This window comes from Salvelinus alpinus, chromosome 18 (assembly GCF_045679555.1).
Source record: "Salvelinus alpinus chromosome 18, SLU_Salpinus.1, whole genome shotgun sequence".
NCBI classification, from domain to species: Eukaryota; Metazoa; Chordata; class Actinopteri; order Salmoniformes; family Salmonidae; genus Salvelinus; species Salvelinus alpinus.
In genome coordinates, this window is record NC_092103.1 from 28,180,983 (window position 1) to 28,202,664 (window position 21,682).

At 42.4% G+C, this 21,682-nt stretch overlaps 1 protein-coding gene across 4 annotated transcripts in view; it reads right to left on the bottom strand.

The window, feature by feature from the left end:
- LOC139544115 (LHFPL tetraspan subfamily member 2a protein-like) overlaps positions 1 to 21,682 on the bottom strand; it is a 91,526-nt gene that overhangs the window by 58,874 nt on the left and 10,970 nt on the right. Inside the window, exon 2 of one of the 4 annotated variants that reach the window (XM_071350886.1) lies at positions 5,290 to 5,382. The exons of 2 other annotated variants lie outside the window; for them this stretch is intronic. The gene's annotated coding sequence lies outside the window, so the exon portion shown is untranslated. Of the gene's footprint in view, positions 1 to 5,289; positions 5,386 to 21,682 lie in introns of all 4 variants that reach the window. One more of the 4 variants, XM_071350884.1, reaches the window with a different exon arrangement.

The following is a 21,682-nucleotide window of genomic DNA, read 5'->3' on the forward strand; positions in this document are numbered from 1 at the left end:
ATCCTCATCAGTCCTTCAACAACCCTACTGGCACCACCTCCACCCATAGTCCTGTATGCCAAGAAGAGTGGGAGACGTCATGTTCTTACCATCATATTGTAATGTCCAGTCAGCTGGGCTGATACAGTTATGACGTTCAGCAATTCAGGGTGGGTTTGGCAGGGTGTATACACACACACTTCACACGTCCGCTCTAAAGGCATTCTAGGTTTCCTTTGTGTGTGTGTGTGCATTAGGGCTGTCCCTGACTAAAAAATATCTTTAAAAAAAGAGTTGTCTGTTCTTTCAATCAATCGGTTGGTCAAAATGTTAAAACGTGTATTTTTCCATATATAGACACATCCTATGTGTTTTAATCAAATCAAATATATCCACTGAGCTTGTCTGATGCTTTTAAGCAAACTGTTTGATGAAATAATTAAGACACACAAATGAGTAGAGGGAGTCCGACCGCAATTGATTTGATTGTGCCGGGCCAGGCTCAGACTTGCTGCGCTGTGTTAAAAACAAAAGGCGGTGAGTGACTGTGTGACTAGCATCCGTTGTCTCGCTCTCCTCCCTGCTGCAGCGACCACCAGAGAACATTAACAGTGTGCTTCGTGCTGTCCGTGTTGCTGAAGCTGCAACATAACTTCAGCCATTTCAGACGGAAAAGTTATGTTACTCAAATCTCTCATTTGTTTAGGGAAAAAATTCCCTGTTCCCTCAACCCTTGCTCTCTTAACGTGACACATGTATGCATCACATGCACCTGACCAACAGGGCCTGACCTATAGCATATCATAATCACATCAATACATTTGTTATAACAAACTCTGAACACGGTAACACATGACAGCAAAATGGATACAGAGGACGTGAAAAATAAACTCGAAACTGGGTAATATTTACTGTTTACACAGGAGGTAAAGGGGAAGTCAGATGTGTGGAATAAATTACTGGAGACAAAGAAGGTATGGAGCAAGCGCTACGTGCATATTACAGTGCATTCGGAAAGTATTCAGACCACTTTACTTTTTCCACATTGTGTTCCGTTACAGCCTTATTCTAAAATGGATTAAATCGTTCCCCCCCCTCAATCTACACACAATACAGCATAATTACAAAGCAAAAACACATATTATTATTTTTTTGCAAATTTGTAAAAAATTAAAAACTAAATTATCACATTTACATAAGTATTCAGACCCTTTACTCAGTACTTTGTTGAAGCACCTTCAGTAGCGGTTACAGCCTCGGCTTCTTGGGTATGACGCTACAAGCTTGGCAAACCTGTATTTGGGGAGTTTCTTCCATTGTCCTCTGCAGATCCTCTCAAGCTCTGTCAGGTTGGATGGGGAGCATTGCCGCACAGCTATATTCATGTCTCTCCAGAGATGATCAATTGGGTTCAAGTCTGGGCTCTGGCTGGGCCACTCAAGGACATTCAGTGACTTGTCCCGAAGTCACTCCTGAGTTGTCTTGGATGTGTGATTAGGGTCGTTGGAAGGTGAACCTTCGCCCCAGTCTGAGGTCCTAAGTGCTCTGGAGCAGGTTTTCATCAAGGATCTCTGTACTTTGCTCTGTTCATCTTTCCCTCGATTCTGACTAGTCTTCCAGTCCCTGCCGCTGAAAAACATTTCCACAGCAAGATGCTGCCACCACCATGCTTCACCATAGAGATGGTGCTAGGTTTCCTCCAGACGTGACGCTTGGCATTCAGGCAAAATAGTTGAATCTTGGTTTCATCAAACCAGAGAATCTTGTTTCTCATGGTCTGCGTCTTTTAGGTGCCTTTTGGTGAACTCCAAGTGGGCTGTCATGTGCCTTTTACTGAGGAGTGGCTTCCGTCTGGCCACTCTGCCATAAAGGCCTGATTGGTGGAGTGCTGCAGAGATGGTTGTCCTTCTGGAAGGTTCTCCCATCTACACAGAGGATCTATTGGTCACCTCCCTGACCAAGGCCCTTCTCCCCCGATCCTTCAGTTTGGCCGGGCGGCCAGCTCTAGGAAGTCTTGGTGGTTCCAAACTTCTTCATTTAAGAATAATGGAGGCCACTGGGGACCTTCAATGCGTCAGACATTTCTTGGTACCCTTCCCCAGATCTGTGCCTCGACACAATTCTGTCTCGGAGCGCTACGGACAATTCCTTCGATCTCATGGCTTGGTTTTTGCTCTGACATGGACTATCAACTGTGGGACCTTATATAGACAGGTGTGTGCCTTTCCAAATCATGTCTAATCAATTGAATTTACCACAGGTGGACACCAATCAAGTTGTAGAAACATCTAAAGGATGAACAAATGGAAACAGGATGCACCTGAACTCAATTTCAAGTCTTATAGCAAAGGGTCTGAATACTTATGTAAATAATGTATTTAAGTTTTTTAGTTTTAATACATATCCCAAAAAATCTAAAAACCTGTACTGCTTTGTCATTATAGGGTATTGTGTGTAGATTGATGAGGATTTTTTTGTATTTAATCAATTTGAGAATAATTCTGTAACGTAACAAAAAGTCAAGGGGTCTGAATATTTTCCCGAATGCACTGTATGTGTGCCAAACAGGTGCTGTTAGATTACAATATAATTGTTCTGACCATTTTGAACAATGTAAACAACACTAAATAAATGATAAGCGTATTTCTTTTTTTTGTAAAGTCTTTATTACAGCAAAGATTAACAGTCACATTCATAAGTGAATGCAATTTCCGAAATGGAGGCCAGGTCATCTGATGCAGCACTCCATCACTCTCTTTCTTGGTCAAATTGCCCTTACACAGCCTAGAGGTATGTTGGATCATTGTCCTGTTGAAAAACAAACAATAGTCCCACTAAGCGCAAACCAGATGGGATGGTGTATCGCTGCAGAATGCTGTGTGCCTTGAATTCTAAATAAATCACAGACAGTGTCACCAGCAAAGCACCCCCACACCATCACACGTCCTCCTCCATGCTTCACGTTGGGAACCACACATGCGGAGATCCTCCATTCACCTACTCTGCTTCTCACAAAGACACGGAGTTTGGAACCAAAAATCTCAAATTCGGACTCATCTCATGTCCATTGCTGCTGTTTCTTGGTCAAAGCAAGTCTCTTCTTCTTATTGGTTTCCTTTATTAGTGGTTTCTTTTCAGCAATATGACCATGGAGGCCTGATTCATGCAGTGTCCTCTGAACAGTTGATGTTGAGATGTGTCTGTTACTTGAACTCTGTGAAGCATTTATTTGGGCTGCAATTTCTGAGGCTGGTAACTCTAATGAACATGTCCTCTGCAGCAGAGGTAATTCTAGGTCTTCCTTTCCTTTGGCTGTCCTCATGAGAGCCAGTTTCATCATAGCACTTGATGATTTTTCAGACTGCACTTGAAGTTCTTGAAATGTTCCAGATTGACTGAACTTCAAGTCTTAAAGTAATGATGGACTGTCATTTCGCTTTGCTTATTTGAGCTGTTCTTTCCATAATATGGACTTGGTCTTTTACCAATTGGGCTATCTTCTGTATAGCACCCCTACCTTGTCACAACACAACTGATTGGCTCAAACGCATTAAGAAGGAAAGATATTCCACAAATTAACTTTTTACAAGGCACAATTGTTAATTGAAATGCATTCACAACTGTTAATTGAAATGCATTCCAGGTGACTACCTCATGAAGCTGGTTGAGAGAATTTCAAGAGTGTGCAAAGCTGTCATCAAGGCAAAGGGTGGATACTTTGAAGAATCTCAAATATAAAATATGTTTTGATTTGTTTTTTTGGGTACTACATGATTTCATGTGTTTTATTTCATAGTTTTGATGTCTTCAATATTATTCCACAATGTAAAAATAGTAAAAATAAAGAAAAACTCTGTAATGAGTAGGTGTGTCAAAACTTTCGACTGGTACTGTACATAAACTGTAAAGAATGTTTATCTACTTATCGCAATGACTGGAAGTCTATGGGTATCTCCTAGCAGTCATTGCGCTTACGCTAGTTAGCATTGGCTCGCGAAACTACCTCTAACTTCTTTCATATTGGACACAGAGACATAAAAATGTGACGGACCGGCTCGATTTATCAAAATTGGATAAATGTTTTACATTAGATAAAAGTCGAGACTCAGAGCTAGAAAATGGTATATCATACACTACAGTTGAGGAACAATGGGAAAGTAATTCTATTTTGTAACCCAACTTTTGAGAAAATGGACCTTCAATGTTTTGGTACACCTACTGGAGAGCTCTTCTTTGTCTACACCCATTCAGTATCGTTCACACCCTCTTAAGCCTTAGCCCCGCCCATCTCTTTAAGGATTCACATGTGAGGCCATGTACTAAACCACCAAAGATTTCAAGACTAAAGGCTGGTTTATACTACGTCTATCGACAGTTGTCGCAGTGACATCATGACCATTCTATGGTCGTCCGAAATCAAACTCTTTATGAAAAAGAATAAACACAAAAACTACAGTCTGTATGACATCAGGAGCCTGGTGTTCCAAAATAGCGTAACTGGTGTATTTTAGCACCAATAAATCCACCCGTTTGAAAATGAATGTAGTGTATCTCAATCTAGCAAACCGGGTAACTAAAAGCAACTTTCTCAACAATGTTTTGGTTCATTTGTAGCTTGTTAGCTAGCTAGCTAATGTTAAGTTATCTGGCTAGCCACATTTTTATTCATTATTACAGGAAAATAAACAACAAGATCCTTATTTACAAGTGAATGGCGAGCCACTTACAGAAAATAGCTTACGGTTCTGAGTGTGATGAAATAAAAGCAGGGCATTCTACCAGAGAATTTTAGAACTTGGACACTGTCTCGTTGGCCTAACGTTATATCCTGATTTGACAATAGTGCAGGTCATGTTGTTCTTCACATTACCGTCTCTGGTAAACACATACTCTATCAAATAAAATCTACGTTTATTTGTCACATGCACAGGATACAGAAGGTGTAAACGGTACAGTGAAATGGTTACTTGCATAGTGGAGTCTTTTGTTTAGACATGTAGCTAGCTAGCTAAACAATGAACCATAATCCCAACTCGTAACGTTACTACCCTGCATGAATCTGCAGGTAGCAAACCAGCCAGGTTCAATGTTAGCTAGCTGGCTAACATTAGGCTATAACTAGCAATGCAAACGGCTCTTAGATATGAATAATATTACAACACAGATCATACACGTAATGTTATCTAGTGAGCCAGCCAGCTAACATTAGCTAGCTAGCTAACAGTACGCTTTAACTTGCAATGAAAATGACTTTCTGACAAAATTTGAAATGTATAATATCTGAAAATGTAGCTAGCTAGACTCTCTTACCTGTATACATGGATGAACGATTCTCCCTCTCTGTCACGGTTGCCATGGTTGCCTTCGGTTCTCCAGAAAGTGGAGAGCAACACTTTTGCAGTTCTACTATGTGATATATTAAAAAAAAGATTAGAAAGGATTATCTACATATACTGACCAGCTCATGTTACAGACAGAAGTGTGCTACTTGGCAGCCCAATCCGACCTCATCTCTCGGCATATCCAGCCCATCCATTACCTCAGCCCATCCATTATCATGGCTAGTGGGAAGGTTCTTGTTTTTTCCGTGGCTAAACCAACAAGGCTCGTAATTTTATTCGTATTTACAGATGGCATACAAGTTTGTTATTTAGGCACATGAAAGTTCACATGTTCCAGAAGGCATTTCTGTCTAAAAATGATATTTACGTTCAAATGCCTCTCCTGTGAAGTAGTGACGCACGCGCGACATACGCCTAGTTTCCTGAAACGAGTCACAAATGGTATCCACGAGTTCATCTAACTCTGGGGAAGTAGATAAATGGCCTCATTGCTAAAATCCCGAAGTATCCCTTTAACTTCTTACGGCTGGATATGACAACAGCCAGTGAAAGTGCAGGGCGCCAAATTGAAAACAACAGAAATCTCATAATTAAAATTCCTCAGACATACAAGTATTTTGCACCATTTTAAAGATACACTTATTGTTAATCCCACCACAGTGTCCGATTTCAAATAGGCTTTTCGGCGAAAGCACCACAAACGATTATGTTAGGTCAGAGCCAAGTCACAGAAAAACACAGCCATTTTTCCAGCCAAAGAGAGGAGTCACAAAAATCAGAAATAGAGATAGAATTAATCACTAACCTTTGATGATCTTCATCAGATGACACTCATAGGACTTCATGTTACACAATACATGTATGTTTTGTTCGATAAAGTTCATATTTATATCAAAAAATCTTAGTTTACACTGGCGCGTTATGTTCAGTAATGTTTTGCCTCCAAAACATCCGGTGATTTTGCAGAGCCACATCAATTTACAGAAATACTCATAATAAACATTGATAAAAGATACAAGTATTAAACATGGAACTTTAGATAAACTTCTCCTTAATGCAACCGCTGTGTCAGATTTAAAAAAAACTTTACGGAAAAAGCACACCATGCTATAATCTGAGTACAGCGCTCAGAGCCCAAATAAGACAAAGATATCCGCCATTTTTTGGAGTCAACAGAAGTCAGAAATAGCATTATAAATATTCACTTACCTTTGATGATCTTCATCAGAATGCACTCCCAGGAATCCCAGTTCCACAATAAATGTTTGTTTTGTTCGATATAGTTCATAATTTATGTCCAAATACCTTCATTATGTTCGCGCGTTCAGTCCAGTAATCCACATTCATGACGCGCAGGTCAGACGAAAAGTCAAACAATTCCATTACAGTTCGTAGAAACATGTCAAACGATGTATAGAATCAATCTTTAGGATGTTTTAACATAAATCTTCAATAATCTTTCAACTGGAGAATTCCTCTTACATCAGGCAGTGTCTTCAGAAATGCGATGGAAAGCAGGTCACTCTCACATAAGCGAGCATGTTCAGCTCGTGCCAGAGACCTGACTCAAAGAGCTCTCCTTCCCTCATTCGTCACAGTAGAAGCATCAAACAAGGTTCTAAAGACTGTTGACATCTAGTGGAAGCCTTAGGAAGTGCAAAATGACCAATATCGCACTCTATATTGGATAGGCAAACCTACAAACCTCAGATTTCCCACTTCCTGGTTGGATTTTTTCTCAGGTTTTTCCTGCCATATAAGTTCTGTTATACTCACAGACATCATTCAAACAGTTTTAGAAACTTCAGAGTGTTTTCTATCCACATCTACTAATGATATGCATATCTTAGCCTCTGAGCCTGAGTAGCAGGCAGTTTACTCTGGGCACCTTTTCATCCAAGCTACTCAATACTGCCACCCAGCCATAGGAAGTTTTAACACATGAAACCTTTAGGGGTTGTGAAAAATGTGTTGCTATTTGCGATATTTGTGAAATGCTCTTTAAATAAAGTTTGATTTGATTATTCTGACTCCACTCTATGAGAAACACCTACAGACATTGATGGGACAGTCACAGTAAGTTAGCATGTTAAGCCACACTTCCACACACAAGCACAGACAGGTATACACTGTATATAAGAGAAATCCAGAGACGACAAACACAACCAATTATATTTCTGCAGAATAATAACCAAGCAATCCCTGGTCAGTTCTGTTATGTTTTGTTTCCACTCTGCAGACCAGCTTTTCTACATTTAACACACATTTTGTTTGGAGACCAGCATGAAGACCAGAGACCAGAGACTTTGAAAGCCTTTCCAGGAGCTCTTCAAAGAGACAATCAGAGGAAAAGGAAAAACCTTTGGGTTTGTGGTGCTGCTGCAGTTTCCGTTTTCGTATCAGAGCTATCCATCTGCCTCAGCAAGAGAGAGAGAGAAAGTGGGACTGAGGCTATGTCACTCTTTGCTCCTACCTCAGGATGTGTGCTTTATATTAGGACTGCTCTACAGGAAAACATATACTTAATATTACTGGTCAATTGCACACAGGGTCCAACTGAAATTTGATTTCCGCTTTTAACCAAACCCCTCAGAAAGACACACATACATGTTTGGGAGAGGTGCAGGGCACTGACATCTAGAATTTGATTCCAGCAACCTTTGCCAACAGATTTTTCCAGTCGGACCCAGGATTCGAACTGGCAACACTCCAGTTGCTGGCTTACCTCTCTAACCACTAGTCTACCTGCTCACCTCTCTAACCGCTAGTCTACCTGCCGCCTATACTGTCACTAAGTTACAGTCTCAACCGAGCAGCAAAAACAGAGGAACAAACCGGTTGTGAGAGGGAGATCGAACTCTGTCCCTTTAAAATGTCATCATCACATCCAAGAGGACTTAGTTGCCTCTGCAAAATAAACCTAGTTCTCCTGATGACACTCACGCCTTCACTTCACTGCTTTGTAACTTTGGCCATTAAGACAGAACACCAGCTGTAAAATACAAGGTGTGCAAAACCACCCTTAGGCAATACACACAACTCAATGATTAAACAAACACTCTCTAATTTCCTCACTGTCTTTATTGAGGTGTGTGTACATTGTATGTGTGTAAGTTGTATATATGCGTGCATTCGTGCACTGTACTTCTGTGTGTGGCTGGCTGGCATGTACCGTGTGTGTGTGTGTGTGTGTGTGTGTGTGTGTGTGTGTGTGTGTGTGTGTGTGTGTGTGTGTGTGTGTGTGTGTGTGTGTGTGTGTGTGTGTGTGTGTGTGTGTGTGTGTGTGTGTGTGTGTTGCCCGCAGACCACCAACGAACTCACACAGAGACAGATGACGTCAACTTGCAGTGATTACTTTAATAGCTGAGTAGAGTAGAGGCTGTGGAGCAGCACAGAAGGCTGGACAGCATCAACCTAACCATGAGGACCTGTCTATCTGTCTGTCTGCTCGGCCAGCTACAGATGTAGGATGTTCATTTGGAACCAGCTTGCTACAGCAGGAAAATAATCCTGCAACAACAGGAAATGTGAATTATTATGTGGATTATCATTAATGGACATTTTTTGTAGGGGTTTGTTGGAAACTGACTAATTGACTCGAGCATGTTTAGTATGTTTAAAAAATTCACTGTCCTATAACACTGCCTTATATCTTAACATGTTTTATATCATTGTATTTTCTTAAGATGTTTTATGTCATTATATTTTCTTAATATGTTTCGTATCATTATATTTTCTTAAGATGTTGGATATCATCATTTCTTAGAATAGAAAGAAGTGTTCTCTCTGTGTATGAGAAGAGCAATTATGTAGTGGATTGACTCCCTAACATCAAGGCCTCTCCTGACTGATAAGGATACCAGTTGAGACATTTTTGGTTACGGCAAATCAAGTCTGACATTTTAAAGCAGAATTTACTAACTTTAAAAGCCTTTTTAAACCTTGAATACACTACAAGTATGAATTTCCTGTTTTGTGGGAAAATTCTCACCAACAAAAGAGTGATCAAATTAAGATCCTACATCTGTACTGCCTGATGTAAAATACCTGACCAGAAACACATCTGTAACAAAGACACAGCAACTTCCAGCAGCACACTACTCTATTGGCCAGTACAAGAGAAGATAATTATGAACTCAATGACTGGGGGCTTCTGATCAGTGTTCTGCTGTGTTGACTTAATTGTTCCAACAGAGAATGAGCTGAGTTTCCTGATTGCATGCAGGCAAGACAGGAGAACAGAGCAAAATACAACAGCAGAGGTACGCAAAGACACACACACACACACACACACACACACACACACACACACACACACACACACACACACACACACACACACACACACACACACACACACACACACACACACACACGCTGGTGAAGACATTTGGCCTGCTGATTTAAAGAGTGCTGTGAATGTGGGAATGGGGTGATTCATAATAACTTCATGATGTCTGTTTTCAGACAGACTTAAGATGGATCTATGATGCCTGGGAGTCAGAAAGAGACTACTGTGTTCTCTGACAGACTTAGCATAGAGACTAGAGGTCGACCGATTAATCGGAATGGCCGATTAATTAGGGCCGATTTCAAGTTTTCATAACAATCGGAAATCTGTATTTTTGGACACCTTTTTTTTTTTTTTTTTTTTTACACCTTTATTTAACTAGGCAAGTCAGTTAAGAAAACATTCTTATTTTCAATGACGGCCTAGGAACGGTGGGTTAACTGCCTTGTTCAGGGGCAGAACGACAGATTTTTACCTTGTCAGCTCAGGGATTCGTTTTTGCAACCTTCTGGTTACTAGTCCAATGCTCTAACCACCTGCCTTACTTTGCACTCCACGAGGAGCCTGCGTGGCAGGCAGACTACCTGTTACGCGAGGGCAGCAAGAAGGCAAGGTAAGTTGCTAGCTAGCATTAAACTTATCTTCTAAAAAAAACAATCAATCTTAACATAATCACTAGTTAACTACACATGGTTGATGATATTACTAGTTTATCTAGCGTGTCCTGTGTTGCATATAATCGATGCGGTGCCCGTTAATTTCTCATTGAATCACAGCCTACTTCGACAAACGGGTGATGATTTAACAAGCGCATTTGCGAAAAAAGCACTGTCGTTGCACCAATGTACCTAACCATAATCATCAATGCGTTTCTTTAAAATCAATACACAAGTATATATATTTAAACCTGCATATTTAGTTAATATTGCCTGCTAACATGAATTTCTTATAATTTGGGAAATTGTGTCACTTCTCTTGCGTTCTGTGCAAGCAGTCAGGGTATATGCAGCAGTTTGGGCCGCCTGGCTCGTTGCGAACTATGTGAAGTCCATTTATTCCTAACAAAGACCGTAATTAATTTGCCAGAATCGTACATAATTATGACATAATATTGAAGGTTGTACAATGTAACAGCAATATTTAGCCTTAGGGATGCCACCCGTTAGATAAAATACGGAACTGTTCCGTATTTCACTGAAAGAATAAACGTTTTGTTTTCGAAATGATAGTTTCCGGATTTGATCATATCAATGACCAAAGGCTCGTATTTCTTTGTGTTATTATGTTTTAATTAAGTCTATGATTTTATATTTGATAGAGCAGTCTGACTGAGCGATGGTAGGCAGCAGCAGGCTCGTAAGCATTCATTCAAACAGCACTTTTGTGCGTTTGACAGCAGCTCTTCGCTGTGCTTCAAGCATTGAGCTGTTTATGACTTCAAGCCTATCAACTCCCGAGATTAGGCTGGTGTAACCGATGTGAAATTGCTAGCTAGTTAGCGGGGTGCGCGCTAATAGCGTTTCAATCGGTGACGTCACTTGCTCTGAGACTTGGAGTAGTTGTTCCCCTTGCTCTGCAAGGGCCGCGGCTTTTGTGGAGCGATAGGTAACGATGCTTCGAGGGTGGCTGTTGTCGATGTGTTCCTGGTTCGAGCCCAGGTAGGGGCGAGGAGAGGGACGGAAGCTATACTGTTACACCGGTAATACTAAAGTGCCTATAAGAACATCCAATAGTCAAAGGTATATGAAACACAAATGGTATAATAGAGAGAAATAGTCCTATAATTCCTATAATAACTACAACCTAAAACTTCTTACCTGGGAATATAGAAGACTCGTGTTAAAAGGAACCACCAGCTTTCATATGTTCTCATGTTCTGAGCAAGGAACTTAAACGTTAGCTTTTTTACATGGCACATATTGCACTTTTACTTTCTTCTCCAACACTTTTGTTTTTGCATTATTTAAACCAAATTGAACATGTTCCATTATTTATTTGAGGCTAAATTGATTTTATTGATGTATTATATTAACTATGGCTGAAATCCCGGTAACGGGATCGATATGACAACAGCCAGTGAAAGTGCAGGGCGCCAAATTCAAACAACAGAAATCTCATAATTAAAATCCCTCAAACATACATGTATCTCATACCATTTTAAAGGTAATCTTGTTGTTAATCCCACCAAAGTGTCCGATTTCAAATAGGCTTTTCAGCGAAAGCACCACAAACGATTATGTTAGGTCACCGCACAATCACAGACAAACACAGCCATTTTTCCAGCCAAAGACAGGAGTCACAAAAAGCAGAAATAGAGATAAAATTAATCACTAACCTTTGATGATCTTCATCAGATGACACTCATAGGACTTCATGTTACACAATACATACAGTGGGGAGAACAAGTATTTGATACACTGCCGATTTAGCAGGTTTTCCTACTTACAAAGCATGTAGAGGTCTGTAATTTTTATCATAGGTACACTTCAACTGTGAGAGACGGAATCTAAAACAAAAATCCAGAAAATCACATTGTATGATTTTTAAGTAATTAATTTGCATTTTATTGCATGACATAAGTATTCGATACATCAGAAAAGCAGAACTTAATATTTGGTACAGAAACCTTTGTTTGCAATTACAGAGATCATACGTTTCCTGTAGTTCTTGACCAGGTTTGTACACACTGCAGCAGGGATTTTGGCCCACTCCTCCATACAGACCTTCTCCAGATCCTTCAGGTTTCGGGGCTGTCGCTGGGCAATACGGACTTTCAGCTCCCTCCAAAGATGTTCTATTGGGTTCAGGTCTGGAGACTGGCTAGGCCACTCCAGGACCTTGAGATGCTTCTTACGGAGCCACTCCTTAGTTGCCCTAGCTGTGTGTTTTGGGTCGTTGTCATGCTGGAAGAGACAGCCACGACCCATCTTCAATGCTCTTACTGAGGGAAGGAGGTTGTTGGCCAAGATCTCGCGATACATGGCCCCATCCATCCTCCCCTCAATACGGTGCAGTCGTCCTGTCCCCTTTGCAGAAAATCATCCCCAAAGAATGATGTTTCCACCTCCATGCTTCATGGTTGGGATGGTGTTCTTGGGGTTGTACTCATCCTTCTTCTTCCTCCAAACATGGCGAGTGGAGTTTAGACCTAAAAGCTCTATTTTTGTCTCATCAGACCACATGACCTTCTCCCATTCCTCCTCTGGATCATCCAGATGGTCATTGGCAAACTTCAGACGGGCCTGGACATGCGCTGGCTTGAGCAGGGGGACCTTGCGTGCGCTGCAGGATTTTAATCCATGACAGCGTAGTGTGTTACTAATGGTTTTCTTTGAGACTGTGGTCCCAGCTCTCTTCAGGTCATTGACCAGGTCCTGCCGTGTAGTTCTGGGCTGATCCCTCACCTTCCTCATGAGCATTGATGCCCCACGAGGTGAGATCTTGCATGGAGCCCCAGACCGAGGGTGATTGACCGTCATCTTGAACTTCTTCCATTTTCTAATAATTGCGCCAACAGTTGTTGCCTTCTCACCAAGCTGCTTGCCTATTGTCCTGTAGCCCATCCCAGCCTTGTGCAGGTCTGCAATTTTACCCCTGATGTCCTTACACAGCTCTCCGGTCTTGGCCATTGTGGAGAGGTTGGAGTCTGTTTGATTGAGTGTGTGGACAGGTGTCTTTTATACAGGTAACGAGTTCAAACAGGTGCAGTTAATACAGGTAATGAGTGGAGAACAGGAGGGCTTCTTAAAGAAAAACTAACAGGTCTGTGAGAGCCGGAATTCTTACCGGTTGGTTGGTGATCAAATACTTATGTCATGCAATAAAATGCAAATTAATTACTTAACAATCATACAATGTGATTTTCTGGATTTTTGTTTTAGATTCCGTCTCTTACAGTTGAAGTGTACCTATGATAAAAATTACAGACCTCTACATGCTTTGTAAGTAGGAAAACCTGCTAAATCGGCAGTGTATCAAATACTTGTTCTCCCCACTGTATATGTTTTGTTCGATAAAGTTAATATTTATATACAAAAACCTCAGTTTACATTGGCGCCATGTTCAGAAATGCCTCCAAAATATCCGGAGAAATTGCAGAGAGCCACGTCAAATAACATAAATACTCATCATAAACTTTGATGAAAGATACATGTTTTACATAGAATTAAAGATACACTTGTTCTTAATGCAACCGCTGTGTCAGATTTCAAAAAGCTTTACGGCAAAACACAATATTCAATAATCTGAAAACAGCGTTCAGCCACAAAAGCAAGCCATACAGTTACCCGCCAAATTATGCAGTCAACAAAACTCATAAAAAGCATTATAAATCTTCACTTACCTTTGCTGATCTTCGTCGGAATGCACTCCCAGGACTCCCACTTCCACAATAAATGTTTGTTTTGTTCGGTAATGTCCATAATTTATGTCCAAATAGCTACTTTTGTTAGCGCGTTTGGTAAACAAATCCAAAGTCACGAAGCGCGTTCACTAAAAGCTGACGAAATGTCCAAAAGTTCCGTAACAGTCAGTAGAAACATGTCAAACGATGTATTTAATCAATCTTTAGAATGTTTTTAACATAAATCTTGAATAATGTTCCAACCAGAGAATTACATTGACTTCAGATGAGCGATGGAACAGAGCTCCCTCTCATGTGAACGCGCATGGTTAGAGCATGGTCAGGTCATGGCAGACCTGACTAATTCCCCTCTCATTCGGGCCCCCTTCACAGTAGAGGCATCAGACAAAGTCAGACAAACTCATCCATATATCGCTGTGATTTCAATAGGATCTTGGTTGAAAATCAACCAGCCTCATAATTCCCACTTCCTGTTTGGATTTTCTCTCAGGTTTTTGCCTGCCATATGAGTTCTGTTATACTCACAGACATCATTCAAACAGTTGTAGAAATTTCAGAGTGTTTTCTATCCAATATGAATAATAATATGCATATATTAGCAACTGGGACTGAGGAGCAGGCAGTTTAATATGGGCACCTCTGTGCACCTTTCATCCAAGCTACTCAATACTGCCCCTTCAGCCATAAGAAGTTAAGGTAAAAGAAAAGTGTTCATTCAGTATTGTTGTGATTGTCATTACTACAAATACATTTAAAAAAAATTGGCCGATCAATCGGTATCGGCTTTTTTTGTTCATTATTACAAATACACTTTAAAAAATTGCCCGAATAATTGGTATTGGCGTTGAAAAATCATAAATCGGTCGACCTCTAATAGAGACTGGTGAGATATGTAGGTCTCACACACACACACACACACACACACACACACACACACACACACACACACACACACACACACACACACACACACACACACACACACACACACACACACACACACACACACACACACACACACACACACACACACACACACACACACACACACACACACTCCTTCCTCTCTTCCTTCCTGGTCCAGACCAATCCTATTTCTGTTCTTCCTGAGTATTGACTGTGATCAGTTTCTATTGTACTGAGGTATTAAATACTTCTCAGCAGTATAGAAGCCACTCCTAGCCTCCCCCTTCAGTAACACAGGCCATTTTCCTCCAGGAATCTGATGACTTTACAATAACAAGGCTATAATGGAGCCTGTAATGTCTGTCTACAGAGCAGAGGATCACACAGTGTTTACAGAGAGGGGCGACAGCTAACTGCCTGCCACTAAAACCCTTTCTTTACAAACCCCTAGAGACTAGAGGGATGATTTCAGAAAGCAGAAAGCAGAGAGGTGGAGAGGGCTGGAAGAGAGGAAGAGGGAGAGATAAAAGGAGGGCTGAGGGAGATAGAGAGACAGAGCCAGACGAGAAGGAGACAGAAAGGGAGAGTGAGCGAAAGGGAGAGAGAAAAAGGTGAGGGTGGGTGGAGGGTGAGGAAGGACGGGGGATAGGGAAAAGGTGAGGGCGGGTTGGAGGGAGGAGGCTGAGAGAGAAAAGGCGAGGGCGGGGGAGGGTGGAGGCTGAGACAAAAGGCGAGGGCGGGTGGAGAGAGGAGGCTGAGAGAGAAAAGGCGAGGGCAGGTGGAGGGAGGAGGCTGAGAGAGAAAAGGCGAGGGCGGGGGAGGGTGGAGGCTGAGAGAGAAAAGGCGAGAGCAGGTGGAGGGAGGAGGCTGAGAGAGAAAAGGCGAGGCCAGGTGGAGGGTGTAGGCTGAGAGAGAAAAGGCGAGGGCAGGTGGAGGCTGAAAGAGAAAAGGCGACGGCGGTGAAGGGTGGAGGCTGAGAGAGAAAAGGCGAGGGCAGGTGGAGGCTGAGAGAGAAAAGGCGATGGCAGTGAAGGGTGGAGGCTGAGAGAGAAAAGACGAGAGCGAGTGAAGGGAGGAGGCTGAGAACACCAGAGTGTAGGGTTCCAGACTGGGAACTCTGGGAGATGGATCACAGATGTCTGACGTTCACTGCCGCCCCTCGGCTGTGCAGGATAATTGTGAAACAAAGCATCTCCCTCCCTCTCCCACCCCTCTTTCACTACCTCGCTGCATTTTTAAGCCCCTCTACCTTCTTCCTTTCCCTCTCTACTTTCACTCGCTGCTTTCTCTCTCTCTTTATTCTTCCTCTCTCCCCTCATGCTTCTCTCTATTCTTTCTCTATCCTCCCTCTATCTTCTCTCACTTTCTCTAATGACAGCAAACACAGATCCCTTATCTTCTGCAATCAGCCTGGATAACTGCAGCATACAAGCACATGAGTCTTCCATCTCTGAAGGTAACCCTACGCAAACAAACACCCTGTCTCAAGACCAGCCTCCTTGAGGAAGAGGCAACCATATGCAAGCAGCAAGCATTGTGAAGAAGCCTGTGTAAAAGCCCTTAGTAAGAGAAGAGGCGATGAGAACCAGACAGAGTGAGAGATAACAAGACAGAGATAGTCCTCCTTACTCAGACAGGGAACAGCAGCACTCATTTACCTGAGGCAATATGTAAGCACTTCTGATGGCTGCAGATAGCAGCATGCACACACACAGTCTGAGGTTGCAGATACACTACATCACCAAAAGTATGTGGACACCCCTTCAAATTAGTTGATTTGGCTATTTCAGCCACACGCGTTGCTGAGAGGTGTATAAAATCTAGCACACAGCCATGCAATCTCCATAGACAGTACCGTCATAGGATGTCACCTTTCCAACAAGTCAGTTTGCCAAATTTCTTCCTTGCTAGAGCTGCCCTGGTAAGTTCTATTATTGTGAAGTGGAAATGTCTAGGAGCAACAATGGCTCAGCCGCAAAGTGGCAGGCCACACAAGCTCACAGAACGGGACTGCCGAGTGCTGAAGCGCACAGCTCGTAAAAATTGTCTGTCCTCGGTTGCAACAACAACTGTTTGTTTGGAGCTTCATGAAATGGGTTTCCATGGCCGAGCAGCCACACGCAAGCCTAAGATCACCATGCGCAATGCCAAGCGTAGGCTGGAGTGGTGTAAAGCTCGCCGCCATTGGACTCTGGAGCAGAGGAAACGCGTTCTTTGGAGTGATGAATCACGCTTCACCATGTGACAGTTCGATGGACAAATCTGGGTTTGGCGGATGCCGGAAAACGCTACCTGCCCGAATGCATAGTGCCAACTGTAAAGTTTGGTGGAGGAGTAATAATGGTCTGGGGCTGTTTTTCACGGTTCGGGCCCCTTAGTTCCAGTGAAGGGAAATCTTAACTCTACAGCATACATTGACATTCTAGACGATTCTGTGCTTCCAAACTTTGTGGCAACAGTTTGCGGAAGGCCCTTTCCTGTTTCAGCATGACAATGCCCCCATGCACAAAGCGAAGTCGATACAGAAATTGTTTGTCGAGATCAGTGTGAAAGAAATTGACTGGCCTGCACAGAGCCCAGACCCCAACCCCATCGGACACCTTTGAGATGAACTGGAACGCCGACTGCGAGCCAGGACTAATATCAGTGCCCAACCTCACTAATGCTCTTGTGGCTGAATGGAAGCAAGTCCCCGCAACAATGTTCCAACATCTAGTGGAAAGCCTTCGAGGTTGTTATAGCAGCAAAAGGGGTACTAACTCCATATTAATGCACATGATTGATTTTGGAATGAAATGTTTGACGAACAGGTGTCCACGTACTTTTGGTCATGTAGTATATCTTTGAGCCAGCCAACAGGCCGGCCCACTGAACTAATGTAGCCTCCCAAGAAGCCTCCCTGACATAAGTAGACCAGGTTTAAAGACAATGGAAAAGGGAGAGAGGGAGGTGAGCTGGAGGTGAAGCTGAAACTGTGTCAGTTCTTTCAGTGTTTGTTTACTTACTGAAAGTGTGTCAGTGTCCAGCTGCCCGTACAACACCTGAGATTTCATCAAACAGGATACATCTGCTGATTAGGAGAGGAGAGGCAGTGTGGTGGTGAGATAACTGCTTTGGCAAATTCCAGCTAAATTAAATGAGTCCTGTATTCATATGAGACTGAGAGGGATATGAGTTCTAGGGGCCTTGGGACACAGTGGTGTTTTATGTGGGTTTAACTAGACTTATGGCCATTGCTAACAATCAGACTGCATCTGTCTCTGTCTGTGCAGCATTGTCTGTCTCTTAAAATCTCCCAGTTTGTCCTTGGGCAGTCTGACATGAAGAATTAGAGACAATAAAAACAAGCTTCAAATTTTATTGAATCATATTAGGCATGGTCATGTGTGAGTGCATGTAAGTGTACGTGTGTATGTGTGTGTGTGTGTGTGTCTCTAGTCCTCTGGTATTATAACGCTATATCTCGCCCCTGTCCGGTCCAGTGTGAGTGCTCTCCAGTCGCCTGGAGCAGCAGGAGCAGCAGCCAACCCTGGAGACTCTTTCTCTCAACTACAAATCCATTCACAGCTGCACACACCATTAAGATAACCCTATACATTACATACATTACACAAAGAGAGCCTGGTACACACCATTACTCTGGCCTGTACACAGAGAGAGCCTAGTACACCCCATTAACCTGGCCTATATACAGAGAGGCCTGGTACACCCCATTACCCTGGCCTACACACAGAGAGACCTGATACACACCATTACTCTGGCCTATACACAGAGAGAGCCTAGTTCACCGGATTACCCTGGCCTACACACAGAGAGACCTGCTACATACCATTACCCTGGCCTACACACAGAGAGAGACCTGGTACACACCATTACCATGGCCTACACACAGAGAGACCTGATACACACCATTACCCTGGCCTACACACAGAGAGACCTGATACACACCATTACTCTGGCCTATACACAGAGAGAGCCTAGTACACCGGATTACCCTGGCCTACACACAGAGAGACCTGCTACACACCATTACCCTGGCCTACACACAGAGAGAGACCTGGTACACACCATTACCCTGGCCTACACACAGAGAGACCTGATACACACCATTACCCTGGCCTATACACAAAGAGAGATGATAGATGATACACACCATTACCTTGGCCTATACACAAAGAGAGATGATACACACCATTACCCTGGCCTATATACAGAGAGACCTGCTACACACCATTACCCTGGCCTATATACAGAGAGAGACCTGGTACACACCATTACCCTGGCCTATATACAGAGAGACCTGCTACACACCATTACCCTGGCCTATACACAGAGAGAGAGATGATACACACCATTACCCTGGCCTATATACAGAGAGAGATGATACACATGATTACCCTATATACAGAGAGAGATGATACACATGATTACCCTGGCCTATATACAGAGAGAGATGATACACACCATTACCCTGGCCTATATACAGAAAGACCTGCTACATACCATTACCCTGGCCTATACACAGAGAGATGATACACACCATTTCCCTGGCCTATATACAGAGAGAGATGATACCCACCATTACCCTGGCCTATATACAGAGAGAGATGATACACATCATTACCCTGGCCTATACACAGAGAGAGCCTGGTACACACCATTACCCTAAACTATACACAGAGAGAGACATGGTACACACCATTACCCTGGCCTATATACAGAGAGACCTGCTACACACCATTACCCTGGCCTATATACAGAGAGAGATGATACACACCATTACCCTGGCCTATACACAGAGAGAGATGATACACACCATTACCCTGGCCTATATACAGAGAGAGAGATGATACACATCATTACCCTGGCCTATATACAGAGAGAGCCTGGTACACACCATTACCCTGGCCTATACACAGAGAGAGATGATACACACCATTACCCTGGCCTATATACAGAGAGAGATTATACACACCATTACCCTGGCCTATATACAGAGAGAGATGATACACATCATTACCCTGGCCTATACACAGAGAGAGCCTGGTACACACCATTACCCTGGCCTATACACAGAGAGAGATGATACACACCATTACCCTGGCCTATATACAGAGAGAAATGATACACACCATTACCCTGGCCTATATACAGAGAGAGATGATACACATCATTACCCTGGCCTATACACAGAGAGAGCCTGGTACACACCATTACCCTAAACTATACACAGAGAGAGACATGGTACACACCATTACTCTGGCCTATACACAGAGACCAGAGATCAGGGCTTTAGGTCTCCAGTCAATATGAGTGGAAACAGTGGGCCTTATTCAAAAACACTTTCTAAACACTAGCTCTTAGGGGTTATTTTATTGTACTATGTGAATTTCCATTTGGATTGATTAGACATAATCAATGGAAATCAATAGAAACATATTTACTATGTGAAACTACACAAAACCTCCTGCAGGGCCCAGGCCACTCACTCACAATGACTGAACTATCCCCCTCTGTTTAGGACCTGGCTTTCTCCGTCTCCATGACTACCCTACCATAGTTTATCACCTGCAGCTAGGGCCTAGTGCCGACGTCATAGCGCTAGTCACCAACTGCAATTTCATATAAAAACAATAAAACAAGTCTCAAATATTAGGAAAATGTCTATACATTTCAGCTGTTTGAAAAACATTGCTCTGCTATTACAATTCATACAGAGGAGTGCTGGGCTGAACGAGACATTTCCGTTTACACTAAACTGCCCTGCTAGGAGGTGGGCAGCTGTTGGACGAGACGTGAGACATTTGCAAGTTACAGTAATAGGCAGCGCGTGAGTTTCAAATTAGGGAAAGCAACAACAAAAAAATCAAAGATTATCACCTTCATGATTAAGTATTGCATGCATCTATCATCACATTTCAGACTTATGTAAGATAGTCTACTATTTCTAATGTGATGAGTAGATTGGATAGTCATAAGTTATGCTAATAATATTACTGACTCACTGTTCGTAAAAAAAGACCGCTCTGTTTCTCTTCTCTTTTCTTTGCACACATCCAGAGCTCAGCCCCAGCTAGAAAAGGCTGAAAAAAATGTGCCCTTTTTATAAAGACATTTCATGCAATCCAACCCACTTTACTCTCCATGACTGAAGCCAAAAGCAGAATCTTCAATAGCACAAAAAGGACAGAGTAAGCTAATCTGCTGACACTGACAAACTGAGATCAATAAAAACAACCTTATCTTGATTGGATCCATCAAATCAAGGCCTATGAAAAGAGGAGACATATCTAGCTGGAGGAGGAAATGATTGTCCTAAAAAAACTTTCCAGGAGCATGGACTCACCGAATGATAAAGACAGTGAATATGTAAACTCAACAGGGATATAGCCGATGCTCTCTGCTATAGAGCCAATAGGATAGGCAACTGTTCGCTCAATAGCCTATTGGGAGTTGCACATTTTCATGTGCCTAACTAAAGACAGGTTAGAGTTGCCTATTTTAGACGCTTTATACTGACAGTCACAAATCAACAATCAGCTATTTGCGCGTTTCCCGACTGTGTGCTTCCCGAATTGTGCACTTCCCGACTATAGGTTATGTGCTGGCCTTTAAAACAATCCATAGCTATTTATTAAAATAATCTAATGATCCTCTGTGGATAAATCATGCTCTCTGGTGTAGTGATTTTATGGATTGTATAAAAAGAATTATAGACAGGAGTAATTGTAATTTTAACAAGTTCAATTTAATTTACTTTAGGGGAAGCTTAGCTATTGGATGCGCCGCCTATTATGACAG